The sequence below is a fragment of the Manis pentadactyla genome, chromosome 11 (genome assembly GCF_030020395.1).
Source record: "Manis pentadactyla isolate mManPen7 chromosome 11, mManPen7.hap1, whole genome shotgun sequence".
In the NCBI taxonomy this organism is placed as follows: Eukaryota; Metazoa; Chordata; class Mammalia; order Pholidota; family Manidae; genus Manis; species Manis pentadactyla.
Genome location: NC_080029.1, coordinates 95,349,604 through 95,359,357, shown reverse-complemented (window position 1 = coordinate 95,359,357; position 9,754 = coordinate 95,349,604). Strand labels below are relative to the sequence as shown.

Here is a 9,754-nt window from a genome sequence, read left to right as displayed (position 1 = left end):
TTTTTGTCATGTTCGAAGTAAAATAATTAATGAAATTTATGCAAACAGTATTCTCTGAAGCATTGCTAACCAATCACCAACAACAGCACATAAAATGTTTCTTACAAGTAGCAGGACAGCATATCATTCTAAATTTGGTTATTCCCAGAGAGTCTAAAGGAACATTATCAAGAGATACAGCCCGATGATTATATAGTCTCAAGTAACTGGATAATTAAGTTATGATTTAACCCAATATTATCACTGTCTGTATTTACAATATATTGTGCAGCTCTCCTACCTACATGGAAAATCTAAGGTGCATGAGACAAATCTGAATAAGCAGTCTTCTCTAAAGCATGTTGTCCCAGAACTAGAAGTCCAATTCTCCAAAAACTCAGTACTTATTCTAATACAGTGAATCCAAGATGCTGACATCCCCAATTTAAAAATTCCCATTACTAAACATCAATAAACAGACACAAAAAATTTCAAGACAGCAAAATATTAAGGCCGATGATAAATTATTATGATAAGTTATGGGTATTATGGGTATTTTTAATACTGATAATCATTCTAGTTTTGCTAGCCTGCACATTATTGAATGATTGTTTCCATTGCTACTAGGTTAACCCTAAATGTCCTGGAAGTTCTTTAAAAATTGACAATTTAGAACTCAGTGATGCCTGGGGTATCAGATAAATACAGTGTTAACAGAAAAGTGGGGCTCAAATGTGAGGGGAACTAACAGTTAAGCTAAGTTCATACTGAACCAATGAACAACTTCCACCAGGGTTTATATGTTGCTCTTACTCAAGCCCCAAATTGTCCCCAAAGTGTACATGGGAGAGTTAAGAAGGCCCAGTTGCCAAGGTTATAGAGGGATGTGCTCAAGAGCACTTAAGTATTTGCAGGAACAACTCTGTCAGTTTTCCCCACTTTCAGCTGATCCCATCCCCAGCCCTTATCCCTCATTGTGTCCAGTCCTTAGAAGAGAGTAGCAAACGAGTTTAACTGCATGACAGAAGCAAAATTATTAATGTATGAATAAGGATTCACAGCCTCTCACTCCTTCTTGCCTCCAATTAGGAAAAATCCTGGCATTGCCTATTTGGCATTTCCTTCTCTGATTTTAATCCCAGATGTGAAAGAATATTAAAAAGAATATTAAGAATGTGAAAGATGGAAAGAAAGGCCTTGGAGAAGCTGAGCAGGTTGAGAGATAGCAGGCAGGAAGGAATGGGGTGTGGAAACACGCTGCATTGGGCTGATCTGAAAGATCAGATATTCTTTTGTGTTCTGTAGGAGAAGCAGCAAACATGATCATTGGAATTGTATTAAGTTCTGTTTGGTCGCTTGACCGTGCTTCTGTAAATGTGACACCTCACCAAAACTAGATTTTCAGGGATAGCATGCAGCATTAGCAGAACAAATGGGTGTCAAAGGTAGGAGCAAGCAAGGCTTGAACAGCCCGCTGAACAACAACCACGCTGGGTGGAGCCATGAGGAAAACAGGAGAAATAAGCTGGCTGGCAAACAGAACAAACATAACCAAAATAAAATCCAGGATGATAACTGACACTCAGAAGTTGTTCAGTTTTCCTTGGTGGAAGCTGAAATCAGTTCGTGGCAATCATACCAGTGGCCTTGCCTATACAATCAAACTGTCATTAAGTCTTTCCTTAGCCTGCTTCAAACTCAATAACCCCAATGAGTTCAGTGTTTCTCAGTCAACCCTGTAATCAGCTTTTTTTTTTCTTGCTCTTGTTTCCTCTGCACCCTATCCAAATTCTCTGTTTCTTAGAGATCAATAATAGGATTAAAATGAATGTCACTATAATAGCAGTCAAGACTAGAACCACATGACCATAGTGGAAAAATCACTTCATATGCCCAATGTCTGCCTTTTAGAACTTGATTTGAAACGGTGAGCACTTTGTTATTGATTTTGTTACCTTGTACTCTAGGTCTTATTCAGCCGTGTTTATAGAATCCCTGAAAGAATCACACAAGCTCCTATTCAGGTTCTACTTACTTGTCCGAAAATAGTGTTCTGGTTTTCACATATCTCTTCCTTAGTGAATTATAGTGAAGGTATCAACTGAGGCCTAGTATGTGGTCTATTCTAGAGAATGTTCCATGTGCACTTGAGAAGAATGTGTATCCTGTTGCTTTTGGATGTAGAGTTCTGTAGATGTCTATTAGGTCCATCTGCTCTACTGTGTTGTTCAGTGCTTCCGTGTCCTTACTTATTTTCTGCCCAGTGGATCTATCCTTTGGGATGAGTGGTGTGTTGAAGTCTCCTAGAATGAATGCATTGCAGTCTATTTCCCCCTTTAGTTCTGTTAGTATTTGTTTCACATATGCTGGTGCTCCTGTGTTGGGTGCATATATATTTAGAATGGTTATATCCTCTTGTTGGACTGAGCCCTTTATCATTATGTAGTGTCCTTCTTTATCTCTTGTTACTTTCTTTGTTTTGAAGTCTATTTTGTCTGATCTTAGTACTGCAACCCCTGCTTTCTTCTCGCTGTTGTTTGCCTGAAATATGTTTTTCCATCCCTTGACTTTTAGTCTGTACATGTCTTTGGGTTTGAGGTGAGTTTCCTGTAAGCAGCATATAGATGGGACTTGCTTTTTTATCCATTCTATTACTCTGTGTCTTTTGATTGGTGCATTCAGTCCATTAACATTTAGGCTGACTATTGAAAGATATGTACTTATCGCCATTGCAGGCTTTAAATTCGTGGTTACCAAAGGTTCAAGGTTAGCCTCTTTAGTATCTTACTGCCTAACTTAGCTCGCTTATTGAGCTGTTATATACACTGTCTGGAGATTCTTTTCTTCTCTCCCTTCTTATTCCTCCTCCTCCATTCTTCATATGTTGGTTGTTTTGTTCTGTGCTCTTTCTAGGAGTGCTCCCATCTAGAGCAGTCCCTGTAAGATGTCCTGTAGAGGTGGTTTGTGGGAAGCAAATTCCCTCAGCTTTTGTTTGTCTTGGAATTGTTTAATCCCACCATCATATTTGAATGATAGTCGTGCTGGATACAGTATCCTTGGTTCAAGGCCCTTCTGTTTCATTACATTAAATATATCATGCCATTCTCTTCTGGCCTGTAGGGTTTCTGTCGAGAAGTCTGACGTTAGCCTGATGGGTTTTCCTTTATAGGTGACCTTTTTCTCTCTAGCTGCCTTTAAAACTCTTTCCTTGTCCTTGATCTTTGACATTTTAATTATTATGTGTCTTGGTGTTGTCCTCCTTGGATCCTTTCTGTTGGGGGTTCTGTGTATTTCCGTGGTCTGTTCGATTATTTCCTCCCCCAGTTTGGAGAAGTTTGCAGCAATTATTTCTTCCAAGATACTTTCCATCCCTTTTCCTCTCTCTTCTTCTTCTGGAACCCCTATAATACGGATATTGTTCCTTTTGGATTGGTCACACAGTTCTCTTAATATTGTTTCATTCCTGTAGATCCTTTTATCTCTCTCTATGTCAGCTTCTATGCATTCCTGTTCTCTGGTTTCAATTCCATCAATGGCCTCTTGCATCCTATCCATTCTGCTTATAAACCCTTCCAGAGTTTGTTTCATTTCTGTGATCTCCTTTCTGGCATCTGTGATCTCCCTCCGGACTTCATCCCATATCTCTTCCGTATTTCTCTGCATCTCTGTCAGCATGTTTATGATTTTTATTTTGAATTCTTTGTCAGGAAGACTGGTTAGGTCTGTCTCCTTCTCTGGTGTTCTCTGTGATCTATGTCTGCCTGTCGTTTTGCCTTTTCATGGTGATAGGAATAGTTTGCAGAACTGGGACGAGTGACGGCTGGAAGAACTTCCCTTCTTGTTGGTTTGTGGCCCTCCTCTCCTGGGAGAACAGCAACCTCTAGTGGCTTGTGCTGGGTAGCCGCGCACGGACAGGGCTTCTTCTTCCTGCCCGGCTGCTATGGAGTTAATCTCCGCTGTTGCTGTGGGCGTGGCCTGGCTCGGGCTGCTGCTCCGGTGGAGTCGCGTTGGAAGGGGAGCGGCCAGGAGGCTATTTATCTCCGTAAGGGGCCTCCCTGCTCCCTGCAGCCCAGGGGTTAGGGTGCCCAGAGATCCCCGGATTCCCTACCTCTGGATTAAGTGTCCTGCCCTGCCCCTTTAAGACTTCCAAAAAACACCCGCCAAAACAAAACAACGACCACAAAAAAAAAAAAAATATTTTTAAATTTTAAAATCAAAAAAATCAATCAATAAATTAAAAATGGCCGCTCGTTTTTCTTTATTCTCTGGCGCCAGCCTCAGGCATCTGCTCACTGGTCTTGCTGCCCTGTTTCCCTAGTATTGGGGTCCCCATCCCTTTAAGACTTCCAAAAAGCGCTCATCAAAACAAAACAGAAAAAAAAAAAATGGCCGCTCGCTTTTCTTATGTCCTCCGGTGCCAGGCCTCTGGTACCCGCTCACCGTTCTTCCTGCCCTGTTTCCCTAGTATCCAGGGCCCCCCGTGCATGCACTGTGTCTGCACTCTGGCCCGGATGGCGGGGGCTGGGTGTTCGGCAGTCCTGGGCTCCGTCTCCCTCCCGCTCTGCCTATTCTTCTCCCGCCGGGAGCTGGGGGGAGGGGCGCTCGGCTCCCGCGGGGCCGGGGCTTGTATCTTACCCCCTTCGCGAGGCGCTGGGTTCTCTCAGGTGTGGATGTGGTCTGGATGGTGTCCTGTGTCCTCTGGTCTTTATTCTAGGAAGAGTTGTCTTTGTTATATTTTCATAGATATATGTGGTTTTGGGAGGAGATTTCTGCTGCTCTACTCATGCCGCCATCTTGGCTCCTTCCGAATGTATCAATTGAAATATCAAGCTTAATAATTTATCCAATATGTAACGACATTGAATTTTGATTTCTGTAGGATTCTACTCTAAGTTGTATTGTCCACATTAAAGTATATGTACATATAATATATAAAATTATGTAAAATAATATACTTACATATCATAAAATATAAAGTATGTATATTCCTTATTTAGATATACATATATGTATAAAATACTATAATCCACACTTTTAAAACTAAGAGTAGCTAACAGTCATAGAATCATGAAATTTTGGAGATGGAAGAATATTATGTCAGATTCTATTCCTTCAGAGGCACCAGCTTAGTTACCTTGATTTTCAAAAAAGGAAAACGGTAAATTCTGTGATCTTGGAGCACACATTCCAGCTCAGTTCCAAGAATGTGGATTCTAATGAGCTTGATATTAAAACTATAATAAGGAAATAATCAAAAATACAGACAAAAGTTATTAAAAAGATGTATCAAAGCTATTCATTGCAGAATTGATGACAGAGAATATAGTTATAAATTTCCTAATTAAAATTCCTGACACTATGATTAGCATATGATTAAATGCCTATACTGGAGTTGGCCATTTTAACAATCAGTAGGGGGAAATCCTCCTTACATAATTTTACAGTAACTTTGCTGCAACAGGTCGGCTACCAGAAGACATGAAAACCAACACTAAATCTAAGTCAGATGGGGAAAGATTCATATTGACATCAACATCATTGGACAGGTAGATTCAGGCATATCTGCCACTACCAGCCATCTGATGTACAAATGGGGGGGGACAGACAAACCACTGGACATTTGAGAAGGACGCTGCTGAGAAGGAAGAGAGGTCCTTCAAGTATCCCTGGATCCTGGATGAACCGAACACTGAATGTGAGTGTAGTATCCCCAGTGATATCTCCACGTGGAATTCTGAGGCCAATAAGTATTACATGATCACTGATGCACAAAGATACAAGGACTTTATCAAAACCAGGACATGCACATCTCCGGCCGACTCCGCCATCATGATTGCTGTTGCTGGTGTTGATGAATTTAAGGTGGGTATTGCTGAGAATGGGTAGGCCCATAAATATGCCCTTCTGGCTTACACACTGGCTGTGAAACAATGAATTGTTTATGTTAACAAAATGGATTCCACTGAGTCACCCCTCAGCTGGAGAGATAATGAGGAAATTGTTAAAGAAGTCAGCACTACATTAAGAAAATGGGCTACAACCCAGATACAGTCACATTTGTGCCAATTTCTGGTTGGGATGGTGACAATATGCTGGAGTCAAGTACAAGTATGCCTTGGTTCAAGGGATGGAAGACCACCTGTAAAGGTGGCAATGCCAGAGAGCCATTCTGCCTGAAGCTCTGGATTGCACCCTGACACCAATTCACCCAACTGACCAGCCCTTGGGTTTGTTCTTCCAGATGTCTCTGAAATTAGCGGTATCGGTACTGTCCCTGTGGGTCTAGTGGGGACTGGTGTTCTCAGACCTGGCATGGTGGTCATCTTTGCTTCAGTCAACATTAAAGTGAGGTCAAGTCAATTGAAATGCAACATGTAGTTTTGAGTGAAGCTCTCCTGGGGAATAAATGTGGGTTTCAGTGTCAAAATGTGTCTGTCAAAGATGTCCATTGTGGCGATGTGGCTTATGATTGTACAAATGACCCACCAGTGGAAGCAGCTGGCTTCACTGCTCAGGTGATTGCCCTGAACCACCCAGGCCGAATCACTGCTGGCTGTGAACCTGTGCTGGATTGTCAAGCAGCTCAGACTGCTTGCAAGTTCGCTGACCTGAAAAAGCTTGATCATCATTCCAGTAAAAAACTGCAAGGTATTTTTAACAAGTACAAAACTACAAGTAACCAAAAAAATTAAAGTGCCAGTTATTTTTCCAGCAAAGTGGGTTTATTAGGGAATAACACAGAATTGCAATTCAGGACAAGCAGGCTATCGCAAAACCATAGGCGGGGTTTTCCCCAAACCCATGGAGGAAAAGGGTCCAGTTAGGAGGACTATTCTAGGCAAAAAGTCCATTGGAGCGAACTAGGAATGCTGTGTATCATGGCCTCTCATTGGCCGAGTGGTGACAGTCTCTCTCTGGCTCAGCTGTTGGGCGGGAGGGCTTGGGGTAGATGCAGAAACCTTCCTTTCTCCTGCTGGGTAGTAATGTAGGCTTCTTCCAGTGGGGTCTGCTTTGCAGAACTGTAATGGGATGGGAGAGTTTGCCCTGCTGGCCTCTTGATGCCGTATCAGCGAAGTTTCCATTTTTTAATTTTCATAGCCTCAAATTCCTGAAATCTGGTGATGCTGACATGATCCTTGGAAAGCCTCAGTATGATCCTTGGAAAGCCTGTGTGATGACAGCTTCCACCCTTCTCTGGGTTATGTGTCTGTGTGTGACAAGAACAGACTGTTACTGTGTGTATCAGCAACTCAGTGGACAGGAAGGTTGCTGGAGCTGGTAAGGTCACCAAGTCAGCCCACGAGAAACTCAGGAGGCTAAATGAGCACCATCCCAATTACCCTCCACCCCAGGCTTAATTCGTGGTGGAGGAAAGTCTCAGAACTGTTTATCTCTATTGGCCATTTACTTTTAATAGTAAAAATCTAGTTAATAATAATGCAACATAAAACCTTTAGAGGGAAAAGAGGATGTTCTGTGGAGTTTTATTAGTTTTTTAAATCAGTACTTTTTAGTGGAAATCATTTGACCAAAAATCTGCCACAGAATTTTAAGACCCATTAAAAAATGTTTAAAGAGAAAAAATATTCAGTGTAGGGAACAAAATACAAAGCTGTACCTATAAGATCATCCCAAAATATCAAAATAAAATGAAGGTATGTAGATACATGTATATATATATATATACATATATATATATATATATATATATACACACATATAGAAATGTAGAAAAATGACTAAAGTCAATCAATAACAATAATTATCTCTTAACAGTTACAGGTGATTTATGGTTCTTTTTTCTAAAATTCTGTTTTCCAACTTCTTAAATAATGCATGGGCATTACATTTCTATCTTGAAATTATGCTGACCTTTATTTTAGAATTCTGTAAATCCATAAAATTAATCAATAGTCTGCTTTTTGCATTCCTTAATCTGATTGCTCTAATGTCAACATATTTAATTTCATAGTTAATCTGAGTCAATAATTAAAAACAGTAAACAAAATAAAAGCACCTTCCACTCCCAAAATTGATATTTCTCCAGAGGTGATGTCAAACAAATATCAGACCTACAAAAAAGAAAAAAGATGTATAGAAAATCTTAGGAATGTGAGAGGGGTGAGCTGGTTCAGGGGTGAAGAGACTAAACCTAAAGCAGAAAGTGCAAGGAAGCTTCTGCACAGTCCTGATTTGGTCAGGGTAAAGGGGTATTGCAGTGAAGAAACCTGAAAAATGCTACCTCAGTCAGGTGATCAAGATCAGTATCAACAGTGATGAGTCATGTGATAGCAGGTACTCTTGATGTAACATGATGAAAGTGGTACTTTACCTCTTTGGTCTTCTTCCCCCAAACCCACAGCCTCAGTCTCATCATGAGGAAACATCATACAAATCCCAGTTGAGGGACATTCTTCAAAATACCATACTGATACTCCTCGAAACTGAGAAGGTCATCAAAAACAAGGAAAGTTTCAAAAACTGTCACAACTAAGAGAAGCCTTAAGTTCCTCAGTCATGAGGGCTAAATATAATATGGTATGTTGTAATGGATCCTAGAACAAAGGGCATTAGAGGGAAAAAAGGAAATCTGAATATAGTATGGACTTTAGTTAATGATTATGTATCAATGTTGGTTCATTCGCTGTAGAATGGACCACACTAAAGCAAGATGTTAATGATAGGGAAAACTGGGTGTGGGTATATCAGAAGTCTCTGTACTATATTCATGACTTTTCTGTAAATCTAAATCTATTATAAGATGGCAAGTTGATTTAAATATTATACAGACATACTCAGGAACCTAGTACGCTCAGTGTATCCCACCACTGATGACACCATTGATACCCCTCCTCAACTCTAATCTCTTGAAACAAGGATATTGTTTTATTCATCTTTGTATTTCCTGCAACTCCTTAAAACCATGCCTTTTATACAATCACTACAGGATATATGTCCATGGAATTGAAAGAGAAGATGATCCAATGTCTGGGGTCCAGCTAACTGCACAGAAAAAAAAGTTTCTGTTAAGATGACCTTTTTTCACTCTTAGCAATTATTGCAGTATTTAATGTTACTTAGAGAAAGATCCTTAATGGTGGGCTGAAATTGAAAAAATAAAAAGAATGAACGCTGGGTAGCAGCCACAGCACTGACAACATAGAGGAATAATCTCATAGAACCTGTAGGCATCTGAATTTACAAAATTCTTGAAAGTCAAAACAGGGAGAACATATTAAGGAAGATAACACAAAAGACCTGTATTTTGAAGGTCCTTCTGAGGATTAAATGAGAAAAAGATATGTGCATGCCCTTCAAAAATCACCACACAATCAAATAGCAGTTCTTAAGTTTCCTCAGGTGTGGAGCACCTAAAAGTCTCAATGCCCCTTGGAGATCTCAATGAATACTGATGTGTTGAATTGCATTAGAGGAACCGTTTTAATGGCAGAAAATATAACAGTGTAATGTAAAATGAGATCGAGGCTCTAAGTGCATGCAATATACACACACAAAACTATCAGACTCAACTATTCCTTAAAGATTTCTTCCATTATTATTCATTTGCTATTTTTTTCCTTTTTCCTTTTTCCTGTGTCTGCTTATTAATTGTATGTCTTCTATTGAACTATAAGCCAGCACATATTTCTTGTCAATTCTTGTATCTTCAAAATACAGTATCTTGGCACATATAGCTATTTCTGGAGCACTTACTAGAAGTCATGAAATACAGGAAAAGACCGAGATTCTTGTTCTCATGGCACCGACATTATAA

At 40.1% G+C, this 9,754-nt stretch overlaps 1 pseudogene; it reads left to right on the top strand.

Annotated features, from left to right (window-relative positions):
- Positions 1–1,841: 1,841 nt before the first annotated feature.
- Positions 1,842–7,337, top strand: LOC118931745 (putative elongation factor 1-alpha-like 3; annotated as a pseudogene).
- The last annotated feature ends 2,417 nt before the right edge of the window (positions 7,338–9,754 follow it).